Raw genomic sequence first — 16,620 nt, 5'->3', positions numbered from 1 at the left:
CCTCGTATTTCTGCAATACAACTTTCCAAATAGATGACAGATGATACAGGAAGAGACTAGTTATAAGATTATGATAATGTCCCACTTTTAAAAAAATCACAGTGCAACAAAATTAAGGAGGTAAAATGAGCTATGACTATATGACTAATGAGAGATCAGCAATAGCAGTGAGTCAGGAATAATTCTTAGATTTAGGAATTTAACACCTGATAGTCAAAGACGCACTAGTAGAAAACAAAGGCGTTTTAAAGGATCAGATAAGAAACATAATTATGGAAAAGAAGATGACAATTTAGAATTCTATAGTAGGAGAGAACTTGAAGATACGGAAATAATTGAGCATATTAACGAAAGACAAAAGCAGAAGGAAAGGAGAATGATGGAAATGTACCTGATACCAACATTAAGGTCAAGGAAACATGAAGACACAGGTACAGGAGCTAAAAACAAGAAGCAAAAGCACTAGAATGATGGAGAGGCCAGAGAATGTAATAAAGGAATAAACCACAGAAACTGAAAAACCAAAGTCAAATGAAAAAACTGTGAAATATACCTATACTTTCAGTATATTTGAAAGTCAAAAATCCATAAGCAAAAAAAAAAGTCTAAATTTGTCTGAATTTGGTGGCAACTCAAGAATCCTGAGCTGCAGCGTAATCTGGAAGATGGAAGATGAGGTAGAAACAAGCTCTTTAAAAGCAGTTCTTCTTCAACTGAAGGGATAAGTCAGGGGTTTACTAGAGAATGGATCTAAAAAGGGATTTTCTTTTTTTGAAAAAAAAAATAGAAGATAGATAGATGATTTTGAAGATTTCAGTAAGCTGAAAAGGAGACGAAAATGAGCAAGGGAAACACAGAGACGGAAAAAGAAAAATCAGAAAAAGAATCAACATAAGGGCAGCCCTAGTGCAAAGGAACTCATCTGGACCAGGCCCGGGAGAATGAACTGAAGATAAAAGTGAACAGTAACAAATGACAACCTGGCCAAGGGGGAAGTCAGGAGTTGGTGGCTGAGAGAGGTATGCTCACAGTGTACAGGTACAGAGTTTCTGAGCCAGAAAGGCACTGTGGGGGGTGAAAGGTATAAAGAGGTAATGACTCTTACCTTGTGTGCAATGCAGAAGAACTTCAGAAACTCTGAGAATGGATCTGTAGCATTTCCCCTAAGAACAAAAAAAGAGGGAGAATTCATTTCACAAGGGGTAGAAATTCCAGTCTGCATGTTTAAAGAAGCCTGGCATCAAAAGTCAGCATTAACAACTCCTAGAAAGTATCTTTCCAGTAAGCTCTTAACACACATAAAAGTATAACTGAAATATAAATAATTCCCCACTAGAACTGAGAATAAAATATACAATATTACCTTTGCAAAGCTATGATGTTCTCCCATGTATTAACCACAAACCGAACTAAATAATGCATGTTAAAGAGGGTATCTACTTACAATTTAATGGTCCTGAAAATGGGGATAGACTATAAAAAGTAATACGGTGTTTGGGTCTAGAAATATGAATCAAACAATCTATGAAATGATAACTAACATGGATTTTATAATCCAATTTGTCCCTCTCATCTTGGCACCAGCAGACTTGGTGTGTCTTAATGAAAGCTGGAAAGAACTTATGACACAGAAAAGGGAGTGGGAAGGGAAATCACTATTCTATAAGCAGGTAGTAAATCTACACAAAATAACTACTTTGTCTATAAAAAAACTAATTTTTTAAGTTCCATAGAATTTTTTAAAAAATCAATGGATAGCAAAGTAAACAGAAATAAGATATGATTTAAAGAAATTAAACATACTCGTGAACTATGTAAAAGAGGCCTGACAATTAAAAATAAGAGTTTCCCTAACAGGCCATGGGTCTAGTCTGGCCCAACAGATTGTACTAACATTATTTTAAGTAAATGCCAATGAAAAAGAATGAGCCATGATTCGTGCATTATCCAAAGAGGGTAAAACACAATGTAATCTAATTAACAGGCATCTCCTAAATTTCCTTCCCCTTCAAAAAATTTGACAATCTACTATAGAAGTTTACATACATTATTAGAAAACAGAAAGCAGGAGGACCTCCTTATGAAATCCCAAGTTCTCTCTTATGAAATCCCAAGTTCTCTCTACAAAAGAAATTTTACCTGAATACACAAATTTACTTAAGAATAAAACAGATGGAAGCAAATCTCTGGCACTTTGCCTATTATGTGATTTCTTTTGTACCTGACAGCATTTAACAGAGTATCTGGTATATGGCAAGTTCTCTTTAAAAAGAAAATTAATAAAAGCATAATGATTTAAAGAACAGTGAAACATAATTATTTTGAAAAAAGAAAACACATGAATGAATTCTTGTCAGCTCCTGATTTATACCCTTTCCAAGATCTTTATTTATATAACCATGACTACTCTTAAATACCTACAAGAAACAAAATAGCATAATTTGCAGAAATAACACAGAATTATTATAAGCTATAATTTTTGTTTTTGCTTTCTTGCTATTAACTAGGACTATTGGTTATCTAGGATGGCTAATACAACCAAGCAGTTGACTGTTACTACGAAAGGGGGCAAGGAGAGGGGGTTTATATTTTCTTAGTGATTCTGACCATGTGATCCTAAAGTACAAGATGCCTAAAAGGAGCCAATTACCATGGATTGGGCATAGAGGAGAATCACATGCAAAAATGTTGACCTCTGCACTTCCGTAAACCTTTCTAAGACGTTTTTTGAGGCAAAGCAAGTTCCAAATCCTGTTCAATGGTGCTCAAGGAAATGCTTTGTTCAGGCAGTTTTTAAAGAAAACAGTCAATAACTATGCTTGTTCCTTTGAATTCAGCTGCACCAGCTGCTTATTTAATGACACTGAAATTAGGAGGCTTTGTTCTGCTGGTGGCCACACAGCAGAGATCCTTGGTATACTTCTAGCTCCCAAACAAAGCCCTTTAAAAGGCATCTCTCCCTGTGTCATCAATCCACACATGTCCAGAGAATAAATTATTTGCAAAATAAACAAGTCAAATGGCCCAAATATATAATGGAAGAATTGAGAAGGGAATGCATTATGAGAGAAAAACCTTTAGGGCTGAACATTAATGACTTCATTTACAAAGTAAAGGCAGGGCGTATTTCTTAAAATACCTCCCCAAAAAACATGGGACAAGCTATGACTCTGGCTAATATTAAAATCAATATTATATCCGTTCTCTATATCACTCAAATAAATGCCATGACGACAGCGGTGGCACTGAAAACTCAACCAGAGGGAGTGGGCCGTGACACTGGTATTATTCTCTCCCCACTTCATAATTCCCATAGAAGTACCATCAGCCAAGCAGACCAGTTTACTCTCTTTTCTTTGGGGAAAAAAAAATACTTAAGCCCTTTGATTTCTATTCCGATTAATAATAGTTTCAGGCATACAGTGTTCCAATTCCCTCCACCAATGTTCAATGGTTCCAGATCTCTCCCACTCCCTGACTCCACCCAACCACCATGGCCAATTTCAAGTTACTCTTGTTTCTTTATGTGTTTGGCAGTGCTCAGAGGTTACATTCCAGCCAGTGCTCAAGAAACCATATGCAGTGCCTGGGATGAAACCAAGCTGAGCCACATGCAGGGCAAGTGTCTTAACAACCCCTGCCCAATACTATCACTCCAGCCCAAGTCTAGTTTACTTTTCTCAGAAATGTCATCTTTCCAGTAGTTAAGAAGCGAGAAAAGCCAGAAATCATCAGATATTTTTTTTTCTTTTTGGGCCACACCCAATGATGCACAGGGGTTACTCCCTACTCTGCACTCAGGAATTACCCCTGGCAGTGCCCAGGGGATCATATGGGATGCTGGAAATCGAACCTGGGTCAGCTGCATGCAAGGTAAATACCCTACCCACTGTGCTATTGCTCCAGCCCCAAAATCAACAGATTTTTAAAAAGTCATCCCTGATTGAAAAAACTGAAAACAAATTCTTTCCCCCTTCTGCTTTTTTCTCACTCTTAAATACATGTACACATGCACACATAGGCTATACTTTTGTGGTTTTCCCTCAATAAACCAACTCCAAGTGCCTCTAATGATGTAAGAGAGATCACCCATGCAGAGAATTTATAGACTGCTACAGGGTCCCACCATGTCTCTTCCAAGTTCTCAAAGGCAAAATGAATGAATCAAAAGCGGGGCTCTAAGACCTCTCAATCACACTGTGTTAGTGCTCACAAGGCAATCCAGCAGACTTCCCCTTGCTTACATAAGCAAATTTGACTGCACACACCCAGTACTGATTGCTGTTGGGACCCAAGTGTTTGGGATGTACAGAGTTGAAGACACTTATCCTCACCAAAGTCATGCAAATGGTTTGAGACTGTCTGAATTTCAGGTGTCCCTGAGTGCAAAAGGGAAGACAGGCAAATGAGGAAGCAACTGAATGTTCCTGGATATCAAAAATGCATGATTTCTACAAAGGATTGTAGGCACAGTACCGCAGGATGCCAAGAGGACTCAGCTGTGGTTCTATTCAATTCAACAAATATTTATTATGCATCTTTTGCCAACTCAAATGTATGAAGAATTCCAAATTATATTTATACCCTCAGAGTATAAAACAGTGCTGGAACAGACAGTAGGAACTTCATGAATGCAAGAATAAGAAAAGAAAGGATGAAGAGGAAAGAACAGGAAGGGAGGGAAGGAACTTTTAGAGTGGGCATTCGCAAAGTACCTGAGATAAGCAATAGGGCAAATGGATTTCCAAGGTTCTGGCTCATGACTTAATCAGTTTTATTTCCCTGCCTTTCTTTTTGTATCTAGCTTGGGTTTGACCAGTCCTTTATCTTAAAGCATCAGACAGAATAAATCAAAAGAGAGGTTCACTTTTAAAACTTAAATTACAGGGGCTGGAGTGATAGCACAGCAGGTAAGGCATTTGCCTTGCACACGGCTGACTAGGGGTCGATTCCCAGCATCCCATATGGTACCCAGTGCACTGCCAGGAGTAATTCCTGAGTTCATGATGCATGAGTAACCCCTGTGCATCGCTGGGTGTGAGCACCCCCCCCAAAAAAAAGCAAAAAAAATTTTTTTAAATTACAAGTTTTTGTTGCTAGAATTTGGATAAGCAAGAATTAAAAGTGGCTCTTGCCCCTCACCACACATTAGAATCCTGTAGGACCATCTGGAAGTCAGCAGGCCTGCAAGCCCGGAGCACTGCTCCCTGCCCAGCCAAGCCCCCAGGAGTGAAGATGGAGCATAAGTGCCCCACCCGGGTCCCTGACTGCAGGAATCCCCATCTCTACCTCTGCAGCTTCAATAGGGAACAAAGAGAAACACTACCCAGCTGGTTTTCCTGGAGAGCTCCCTGTCACTGAGAGGGTGCAAATAATGAATTGGAAAGACTAAACCCCAGACTGCAAAAGGAACAAGGTGAAAGCAGCACAAAATGCCACCAGGCTTAATAACCACCTTTATAACCTCTGAGATAAGGATGTTACAGAGGAAATGTTGAGCGTGTTTAAGGAGCTCAAAGAAACATGGAACAGAAGCCAGTAAGACATAAGAAGCTAAGAGAGCAGGAATGAGAAAGCTGAAAGTCAAAAATGAAAGACTAAAGAATTTGGTAGGTGCAGCTGGAGCAACAGCACAGTGGTTAGGGTGTTTGCCTTGCACACAGCCGACCCGGGTTTTATTCCCAGCATTCCCTGAGCACCACCAGGAGTAATTCCTGAATGCAAAGCCAGGAGTGACCTCTATGCATCACTGGCTGTGATGCAAAAAAAAAAAAAAAAAAAAAAAAAAAAACGAACAAACGAAAGAAAGAAAGAAAGAAAGAAAGAGAGAGAGAGAGAGAAAGAATTAGGTAGGTGAAATGGAGAACTCACTAGAAGGACTAGAAAGTCTGAGCAAGAGTAACAGCTTCTGAAGACAGAATCAATGAGCTCCAAGATGAAATGGGGAAAACCTCCAGATAACTGCAGATGAGGGGAGGAAGCCTCCAAATAAATAAATAGCAGACAAGAGAACATTGCGGTGAATTCAAGAGGAACAATATAAAAACCATTATGGTCCCAGAGGCCAGGAAGGCAATGCCAATGAAAAAGCAATAGTCGCAGAAATCATCACAGATAAATTTCCAGAGTTGAGGAGCACATGCAACCATATTCAAGAGGCCCAAAGGATACCCACTAAGAGACCCGAACAAACACACTCCAAGATACATCCAAATCAGAATGACCAAAGTCAACTGTGAGGTAGAATACAGAAAAAGCAGCAGGATCAATGAGGAAAGTTACCTACAAAGGAGCATCCTTAATATTTATAGCAGATTTATCAAAGGAGACACTTGAAGTCCAGAAGACAATGATGGGATACAGGTTTTAAAAAGAAAAAAAATCAAAACTGAATGAAATGAATGCCCCACCAGGAATACTCTACCCAGATGGGATTTTATTCAGATGTGTAGAAATAATACAGAACTTCACAAAGAAACAACCAACCACTCAGGAGCTTCTTGGACTTGAAACAAACTTTACAAGAAGAACTGAAGGCGCTAAGACAAGAAAAATCCCACAGACATGCCAAACTTCTAACGAAAGATGGCACAAAATTCCATGATAACAGTCTCACTCAATGCTAATAGCCTAAATGCATCAATTAGGAGACACAGAGTTCCAGAACGGATCAGAGTATTGAATCCAACCTTCTTCTACCTGCAAAAAACACAAGTGAATAGCAGAGGCAAATGCAGATTCAAAGTCAAAGGTTGGAAGACAGCTGTTTAAGCAAACAGCCCACATAAAAAGGCTGGGATGGCTGAACTTATCCCACACATCAACTTCAGGCTTCAAAAACTAATAAGAAACCGAGATAGTCATTTCTTGATGATCAAGGGCTGTGCATAAGGAAGAACTCGCCCTCCTAAACATGTACGTACTTAACAAGGGACCAGCAAAATGCTTTTTAAAACAACAGTTAACAGACTTGAAGAAAGACATTGATAGCAACACAATAGTAGTTGGAGACTTCAACAATGCTCTATCACCTTTCAACAGAACAGCTAGACTAACCCACATCAAGGAAAAGTTGGTTTTGAAGAAAGAAATGGAAAATAAGGGCTTAGTATATGTATATATACATAAATAGCACTGCACTGTAGCACTGTTGTTCATTGATTTGCTCCAGGAATGTCTCCATTATGAGACCTGTTGTTACTGTGTTTGGCATATCAAATATACTCTCAATAGCTTGCTGGGCTGTCCGAGAGGGGTGGAGGAATCAAACTTGGGTTGGCCATGTCAGCCGCATGCAAGGCAAATGCCCTACCATTGTGCTATCGTTCCAGCCCCAATATATGTGCATATATGAGTATATGGCTTATAATCTCCCCAAAGCTGAATAAAACCTTCTCTAAAGCACATGGCGCCTTCTCCAAGATAGACCACATGCTGGACCGCAAAACATACATCCTATAAAGTCATGAGGATAGAAATCATATTAACTATTTTCTCAGACCATGAGGCACTGAAAGTAAAACTTAATCACAACCAGAAATGGAGAAATAACTCAAACACTTGGAAATTAAGTGGCTCACTATTAAAGAACCAGTGGATCAGAGAGGATATCCAACGATTCCTGGGGACAAACAAGAATGAGGACACAAGCTGCCAGAACTTGTGGGACACAGCAAAAGCAATGTTAAGAGGGAAGTTCTAGCTATGCAAGCAAGCACTCATCAGAAAAGAAGAAAGGGCCCACATAAATAACCTAACTGCATATCTTAAAAAACTGGAAAACAACCAATAAAACAGCTATACATAGGCAGAAGGAAGAAAGTAAAAACTTAGAGTAGAAATTAATGAAATAGAGTTTTAAAAGTCTAAAAGATTAACAAAAAACCATGTGCTGATTCTTTGAAAAATATATAAATGATCTCTTAACCACTATCAAGACTCACAAAGAAAGATAGAGAACCCTAATTAACTGAATTATAAATGAAAAGGAAGACATCACAAAAGATACCACAGAAATGCAAAGGATCATCAGGGATTACTTAGAAAATCTTAATGCCATGAAACAAGACAGCCCAGAAGAAATGAATAAATTTGGGGGTTCCTATAAGCATCTTGATCTAAGGCTGAATCAAGAAGATAAGGAACACCTGAACTGACCTATGGCTGTCCAGGAAATCAAAATTGTAACAGAAGTCCCCCCAAAAAACAAAAGCCAAGTCCCAGATGGATTCACTAGTGAGTTTTTCAAACCTCTGAAAAAGAGCTACTGTCAAGTCTTTTCAGGCTCTTTCAGAAATCAAAGAAATAGAATCACTCCCAGTTTCTGTGCTACAAAAACTACTCTGATACCAAAAGTAGAAAGAGATGGGTCAAAAAGGGGAGAATCACACATCAATTTCCCTGATGAACATGGAAGCAAATATCCTCAATAAAACACTAGGAAATAGAATCCAATGACTCATCAAAGAATGACCACATGACCAAGTGGAATTCATCCCTGGGATGCAAGGATGGTTTGACATATGGAAGTCACCATATAAATACAAGGAAAAAAAAAACAATGTGATTACAATCAACAGATACAGAGAAAGCATTTGACAAGATCCAGCACCTTGGGACGATTAAAAAGTCCCAATAAAGTAGGTATTGAAGGAACCTTCTGCAACATAGCCAATGCCATTTCTCACAAGTTCACAACAAACATTATATTCAAAGGGGGAAACTCTTCCCTCTAAGATCAGGCACAAAACAAGGTTTCCCTCTCTCACCAATTCTATTCAATACAATACTGAAAGTATTTGCCAGAGTAATATGGCAAGAAAAGGTAAGGGTATCCAAATAAAAACGGAAGAATTCAAGCTTTCACCTTTTGCAGATGACTTGATTCTGTATTTTAGAAAACCCAAATGACTCTACAATAAAGTTTCTATAATAGATGTGTACAGTAAAGTAGCAGGATAAAAAATTAACACTCAAGGTCCATGATTTTTCCAGATGCAAATAATGAAACAGAAAGAAGAGAAATTTAAAAATAATAATAAGATTCACAATTGCACCTAATTGTGCCTCAGAAAATTAAGCACCTAGGAATCAGCTTAAATAAGAGGTGAAAGACCTACACAAAGAAAACACTACTTACAAATATAAAAGAAGACAGACCCACAAGGAAATGCAAACACATGCCCTGCTCAGGGACCGTGACTATTAACATCATCAAAATGGCAATACTTCCAAAGCATAATACATATTTAATGCAGTCCCTACAAGGATATCCATGACATTTTTCAGAGAAATGGAACACATTTTTCCCAACTTCAAACTGCAGTGCAAAGTGGTAGGAATAAAAACAGCACGGTACTGGAATAAGGACATACCCTTAGATCAGTGGAATAGAACTGAAAGACCAGAGATAGACCTGAAGGTTTATGGTCAGTTAATCTTTGATAAAGGAGCTGAAAATATGCAGTGGAGCAAGGAAGGCCTCTTCAACAAGTGTTGCAGGAGAAACTGGTCTGTCGCCTATAAAAACATGAACTCAGACCACTTTACGTCAAGCACAAAAGTCAAATCAAAATAAATTAAAGGTCTTCATATCCGACCTGAATCCACTAGATATAGAGGAAAACATAAGCAGAACTCCCATATATTGAAGCTAAAGGTGTTCTTAAGGATGAGACACCACTGAAAAGTACTGTAAGAATTTTACAGGACAAAGAATCGAAGTCTACCAAAAAACTGAGGAGAAGTGACGAACATAAGCGTCTTCAAAGAAGAAATATAAATGGCCAAAGATGTATGGAAAGAAAAAATACTCTGTATCACTAATCTTGAGGGAAATCAAAACAAAAAGATATATCACCACAAGCCAGAGAGACTGTTGGTGAGGATGTCGGGGAAAGGAGACCCTCATTCGTTACTGGCGGAAATGTCGACTGGTTCAGACTTTTTGGAAGAAAATATGGACACTCAACAAAGAAAATAAATAAATAAAAACCTAGGACTTGATCTCCTATGATCTCCTATACAAAACAACAGTTCCATCCCTGGCGATATACCCCAAGGGCCCAAAAGCACAATGCAGAAAAAACATCAGTACCGCTACGTTCATTGCAGCACTATTTACAACAGTTAAAATCTGGAAACAACCCAAGAGCCTAAAAACACTCTGTAAAATGTTACAGAAACACAATGGAATACTACTAGGCCATAAGGATAGACGATGCAATTTGATGGGTAGATCTGGAGAGGGGAGAGAGATAGACACAGAATGATCTCTCTCATGCATGGGATATAAAGAAACTTAGCAGGGAGTATAACAAAAACCCTAAGGCAGTAGAAACACAGAGCAAGAGAAATGGTCTTCAGTAGGAAGCTTACCAGTGAGGGAGGGATGGCAGGGGAGCAGATATGTTAGGGCAGGTAATCCTAGAACCATGGTAGGGGATGGGGGCGGGAGGAAATGCCGGCCATAGAGGCAGCCTGGGAGGTGGTAGGGAAACGGGAGATTGGTGGAGAGAAGTGGGCACCGGTGAAGAGATTGGTGTTGGAATATTGTACACCTGAAACTTAATAATAAATAACTTTGCAACTTTGTAATTCATAGTAATTCAATTTTAAAAAAATTTTAAAGAATCATATAGGAAACTTAAATTTGTAAGTACCTGAATCCATAAATGAAATTGCTAATTAAACACTGTAACCCTGAAACATAAACATGAATACCTTTGCAACTTTGTAATTCAATGATTTAATTTTTTAAAAAGACCTTTTTAAAGGAATCATGCAAGAAACTTAAATTTGTCACTTACAAATACCTGAGTCCATTTTTGCAATTACCAATTAAAGTGCTAGGAGTGAGGTTGTAAGGTGCTCATATTTTTAAATACTGAAGTGATTCTAACACATAAAAAATACTCGGATACCAATCAATAATGCCAATTGAGATGCTTAATCAATCAATCAATACTCAATCAATAATACCCCATACAGTTTTCTACTCATGATTCATTGTGAATTTGGTAATTAAATAGAAATGTAGCCCATGTCTGCTAACCATGTACACATACCCACCGTTTCTCCAGTAATATATGAAAGATATTTTGTTTAAGCAAACATTACTCACTGTCCTACTCAAAAACATATAACAATAGAAATAGAGAAATACTGATTTTATAAATACACAAATTAGTATAAAATGACTTTTGTGGGCTGAAGAGATAGTATAGGAAGTAAGGTGCTTGCCTTGAACATGGCTGACCTGATTTCAGTCCCTTGACACTGCATATGGTCCCCGAGTATGGCCAGGAGTGAGACCTGAGCACAGAGTCAGGAGTAAGCTCTGATCCAGTGTTCTAGGTATAGCACAAAACAAACAAAAGCTCTTCATGAGTTTTCCAGCTCAGCCATTTGCACCAAATGTCTCTGAACTGTGGATCAATAATTACAATATAAAAGCTTTAGAATACATAATTCTGACACTAATTTAAAGATGAGGATTATTTGGTGAAAACTGTCTATACTATTTTTTAAGTGTCTTCTTCATAATAGAAAAATATCAAAGATAGCCTAGATGTTCCTGCTTATAAAAGGAGGTTTTCCTGGGTCTGAAAAAGTGTTCCGGTTAGGAAACACAGTGAGTGGACAACCCTTGGTTCCTCACACTGACCCAAAGGGCCACTGGGCAGGAAACTGCCAGAAAGATATTCCAGGTCTCTTGGGCAGCACCAGAGAGCCTGTTCACCATCCAAAAATTACTAAATAATAAAGTAGGTTTTCTTCTGATTGGACTTGGTTGTGGTCACTGTTGCACAACTCGAATACTAAAATCCAATGATCTGAATACCGCCAAAGTAAAACGTCTGGTATGCAAGCTAGATATCAAAGATTCCTTTATGGATGTGTGTACAGAAATATTGTTTTAAGTACATTCTTTTATCTGGGTTATACTGAATGAGTTTTTCAAAATTCTACATGGGGACCATAGGTATTCCATAAATCACTGCTTTTAAATATTAAATCTCATCTTCTTTTTCATAGTCTCCCAAAAATCAAGGATGCATACCATATGAAAATAAATTTTGGCTTCCACTGCTTTCTTGAAAAATCATAGCCTGGAGTAAAATTTTCAAATTATAAAATTAACATTAAAATATTGAAATTAATGAGATCATAATTGGGGAGTGGAGGGTGAAATGTGATTAAGTTATTAGTGACTCACCAAGTATGATGTGGTAGAAATTAAATGGGCCTAAGATTCAGAAGTTAAAAATATTTTCCTTTCGTGCCTAACCCTTCAAGCATTCCTTCAGTTCCAGTAATTTTTCTAGAGATTATTGACAGAAGTGAACTATCTCACAAAATATTAGGAGGGGTGGGAACATTGGAACTCCAAAGCTCCAAATTCCCTATCTGACCTCATCTTTTATGAAGTGAGTATTCTTGGGCAAATTACTCAAAATTGCATTTTAAAAATGTTAGAAATTCATTGTAAAAATAAACTGAAGCCCCATTTATGAAGTCACTGGGAAAAAATGGAAGGAGGAAGGAAGGAAGAGAGAGAGGGAGGGAGGGAGGGAGGGAAGGAAGGAATCAAGGAAGGAAGGAAGGAAGGAAGGGAGGGAGGGAGGGAGGGAGGGAGGGAGGGAGGAAGGAAGGAAAAAAGGGAGGGAGGGAGGGAGGGCTTAAATCTGTGGGTTTTATTACAGAACAGAGTTTACTGAGAGACGTTGGCTCTCTACAAAAATCTCTAAAACTATTCTCTACCACTGCACCCTATAGCATCACTTAAACTGCTTAAATGTTTCTTGTCTGCTTATTTTCTCATTTATAAAAGAGACATGCTCACTTCTTCCCAAGTTATTGAACTATATATTAAGTACTCGGCTTTGCTCTGGAAAATGACTGCAGGGGGATGAAACAAATCGGAGACTTGGTTTCCTTCATCTGCTGTTTGGACCAAGAAAGTCGTAGTGTGTGTCCACAATGCTGCCATCAGATACTGCAATCAACATTCAAAGGTGTATTTGTATTGTGGAATTTGCTTGTTGGTTATGGTTTGGTTGTGGTGAGGGGGTTGGGGACCACCACCAGACAGCGTTCAGAGGCTAGTGCTGGCTCTCTGCTCAGGAGATGCTGATGGTGTCCAGGGGAACCTATGTGGTGCTAGAGATGGAAGCAGATGGGCCATAGCAAGGCAAAAGTCTCATTTCCTTTACTACCTCTCCAGACCCTTGGTTATTCGTATTGTTTTAACAAGAGTCCCAGACAGTTAGGAAAAGAGGAAAGAACATAGGAATTCTGATAAATAAAAATGCCAATGGACACCCCATAACATGGGAGCATACTGGGGAAGGAAATCCGAAACTTCATAAACCCAATTATAACTATTTATCATAATCAGTCTTCTCTTTCAGAAATCCCCTCATCATGAAGCACTGCAAATTGACTGTTTTAAGTGACAGCTTTTTCCAAAAGTCTTTCTGTTTTTACCAAAGATGTAACTGTTATCCTCCCAAAAGACAAAACCCACATTATCTCAAAAAATGGTCCTTTTAGAATAAGAAGACAAGGACACATGAAACCGCTCCTCCAAAATATTTGAGGATTATTTAAAAGTGTTATAAGGCATGATTCTAAATAGTTGTGAATAAAATGGTATTATTTAATTAAATGCTCAACTCTTCTGTAATGATTAATTATTTCTTGTATTAAATTCTCTACGTTGTGTGACACTATGGAAGTATATATACCCACACATGTGCGAGCTGCTCAACTGTAATTAATGATGCACTTTTATTCTCTATCATTGTGTGGAAAACATTCTGACACAAAATAAATGAAGCATAATCATTCAGAGTAATGATTCGAATGTACTGATTAATGATACCAAATAGCTTTTCTGTTCTTTAGTTAAATGAAAACATTTACAGTCTAGGAAATATTAGGGCATCCTTAAACAAATGTTTTCTAGACAAACCATTTTCCCTTACAGTAATCAGCTACTCTACCATCAGTAAATAAATTCACAACAAATGTAAAACACACCACTATTTTATATGCAAGAAACCAAAATCCTGACAATTAAACCATTATGCAATACCAAGTGTCTGTACTGATGTTAAAATGTGAGAAATAGGAGCCAATAGAACCTCAGGTAGATACTCTGGAATGTTCTATTCCCAGAGCACTCAGAAAATATTAAACAATTCTGAAACTTTACACTAAGTACTTTCAAATTTCATTTTCAATAAGCTGTATCCAAAAAAGGGAAAGATTGCACTTGTATAATAAATAGCTCTGACATGATTTTACTTAAATGAGAGACCTCAAGTAGGCATTAGGAGGATATGCCTAAAACAGAGAAAAGCAATGTTATCTACAGATAATAACCCCTTGCACTTGATAGACATGATGTCACTGAGTGCTTCTGATTCACAAAGTCAATGCACTGGGACTAGAGCAATAGTTCAGCAGGTAGGGTGTTTCCCTTGCACGTGGCTGAATTAGGTTCAATCTCCAGCATCCCAAATGGTCCCCCCGAGCACCACCAGGAGTAATTCCTGAGTGCATGAGCCAGGAGTAACCCCTGTGCATCGACAGGTGTGAAGCCAAAAAAAAAAAAGTCAATGCATCTTCACCACCTGCAAAGTGCTCAAATGCAAGTCTTCTTCCCACCTCCCTCCTGCCTCCACTTAGTCATCTCAGTTTTCTAAAGGCAAAGAAATCCCCTGTTTTGTTTCTTTATAAGCCACCAAGTGATACTGAGCTAATATTGGTACTACTTGTGAAAAGTTTCACAGGTGGTGGGCTTAGAACTAAGAGACACAGATCTATCATTTTCTTTTCCAAACTGGAACACAAACACAAGGGGCAGCCACGTTTAACACTGTTCTGTTGTAAAATCTATTTAAAGGGTTGCAAGGAATATTTCCACCAGGGTCAGGATTATGGAGCAGTTGGTAAAGCACGTTCAAAACTTAGCACCAAAATAGGTCACCCTCTACCCCCAGGACTGTGCAATGTGGTACCAGTGCCCCCATAGTACCACAGGGCAGAGCACTGCATCATCACCTGCACTGCTGGGTCACTGTCACGTCCTCCCATTGTTCATCAATTTGCTCGAGCAAGCACCAGTAACATCTCACAACAAATTGTGAGACTTGTTACTGTTTTTGGCACATTGAATATGCCACGGGGAGCTTGCCAGACTTTGCCTTGTGGGTGGGATACTCTCCGTAGCTTGCTAGGCTCTCCAAGAGGAGCGGAGGAATCAAACCGGGTCGGCCAGGTGCAAGGCAGATGCCCTACCTGCTGTGCTATCACTCCAGACCCACTGCTGGGTATGGCCCCTATTTTTAAAAAAAGAAAGAAAAAAATATTTCCAAGAGCCTGAGAGAGAGTCCAATGGGTCAAGCACAGTCTTTGCAGACCGGAGGCCCTGGTGCCCTCTCCAGCACCACACTGCAAGTTACATCCAAGCACAGAACTGGGAATTGCCTCTGAATACTGCTGAATGTGCTCCCCCCAAAACATTTTTTTCAAGAATGGAAATCAATAAGTTTAGAAATATCACTAAACAGGTGGATTTTAATACTGAGATTAATTAAAGGGGGAACCATGGCAGTCCTGAAAGTCTCTCCCGACGGTTCCCCTTTCTACCACTGCTCTGATGCCAATGCAGGTAGAACTAGTGTCAACCGTGAATGACCTATGCCATTCACCTTTGTCTCAGGAAGAGTTCCTCATCTATTTGGTCAGCAGGTGTCCAGAGTGTCACTTTCACCCAACTACTACCAAGGCTGGTCAAGAAATTTCTCCAAAACTAGAAGAGCAACGAAGAGAACAGCGACAGAGACTGAAAGCCTAAGTTTTCTAGAACATCCATGCCACGTCCTTGCTTGGTGAACTTAAGAAACATACTGAATATCAGTGACCTCATGGAGGATTAACAGCAACACGCATCGCAGCTCCTCCAAGAAGATTCTCTGAGATGATACACAGAAAACATGCAGCACTGTCAATGGTGCAAGTGGCATCCAGTTATCAGAAAACAGGCTCAGTATGTGCCAACTTGCATCTCCTCTTGGAGTAAAACAAAATTACGGTCATGGATTTCAGTACTAATCATCCGTATGCATTTTTCTGCTCTTAATTAAAACCATAAAGATTACATTTGATAACATTTTTTTCTCTCTATTCTTAGGAGGTTGTCACATGGCATAAACAGCCAGTATATGTATGTGTGTATATACACAAATATTTATATATCAACTCTACTTAGTTATTCAACAGATAATAATTATGATGTCATCTAGAAAATCTATGGAAGACCAAGGCTTGGATGGTCTGCCCCAGACCTATTACCATTATGCACCATCCTACACACCGAGCTCTACCTCTGCTTTATAGTCCATGCTCAGTAAGACTGCTTTATGGAAGCATTCAGTGAAACAGCAAATACACACCTGTATCATTACACTGAGGTTTGAAAAGTCAACTTCCATTATGTTTACAATACAGCATCACCCTACAAAACTCCTGCCAGAAGATGCCTTAAGTCACCTTGTTTAATTACAATTAAAACTATTATTTTCTGTGGCCACAGAGAAAGAGCTCAATGGA

General features: G+C 38.8%; 1 protein-coding gene across 2 annotated transcripts in view; it reads right to left on the bottom strand.

The window, feature by feature from the left end:
* KLF12 (KLF transcription factor 12) overlaps positions 1-16,620 on the bottom strand; it is a 730,941-nt gene that overhangs the window by 405,379 nt on the left and 308,942 nt on the right. For both annotated transcript variants that reach the window (XM_056109465.1, XM_056109456.1), the window contains exon 2: positions 1,106-1,163. The gene's annotated coding sequence lies outside the window, so the exon portion shown is untranslated. The remainder of the gene's footprint in view (positions 1-1,105; positions 1,164-16,620) is intronic.

The sequence above is a fragment of the Sorex fumeus genome, unplaced genomic scaffold, assembly GCF_029834395.1.
Source record: "Sorex fumeus unplaced genomic scaffold, SorFum_2.1 ptg000008l, whole genome shotgun sequence".
Classification (NCBI taxonomy): domain Eukaryota; kingdom Metazoa; phylum Chordata; class Mammalia; order Eulipotyphla; family Soricidae; genus Sorex; species Sorex fumeus.
This window is presented reverse-complemented; position numbering and strand designations above follow the sequence as displayed.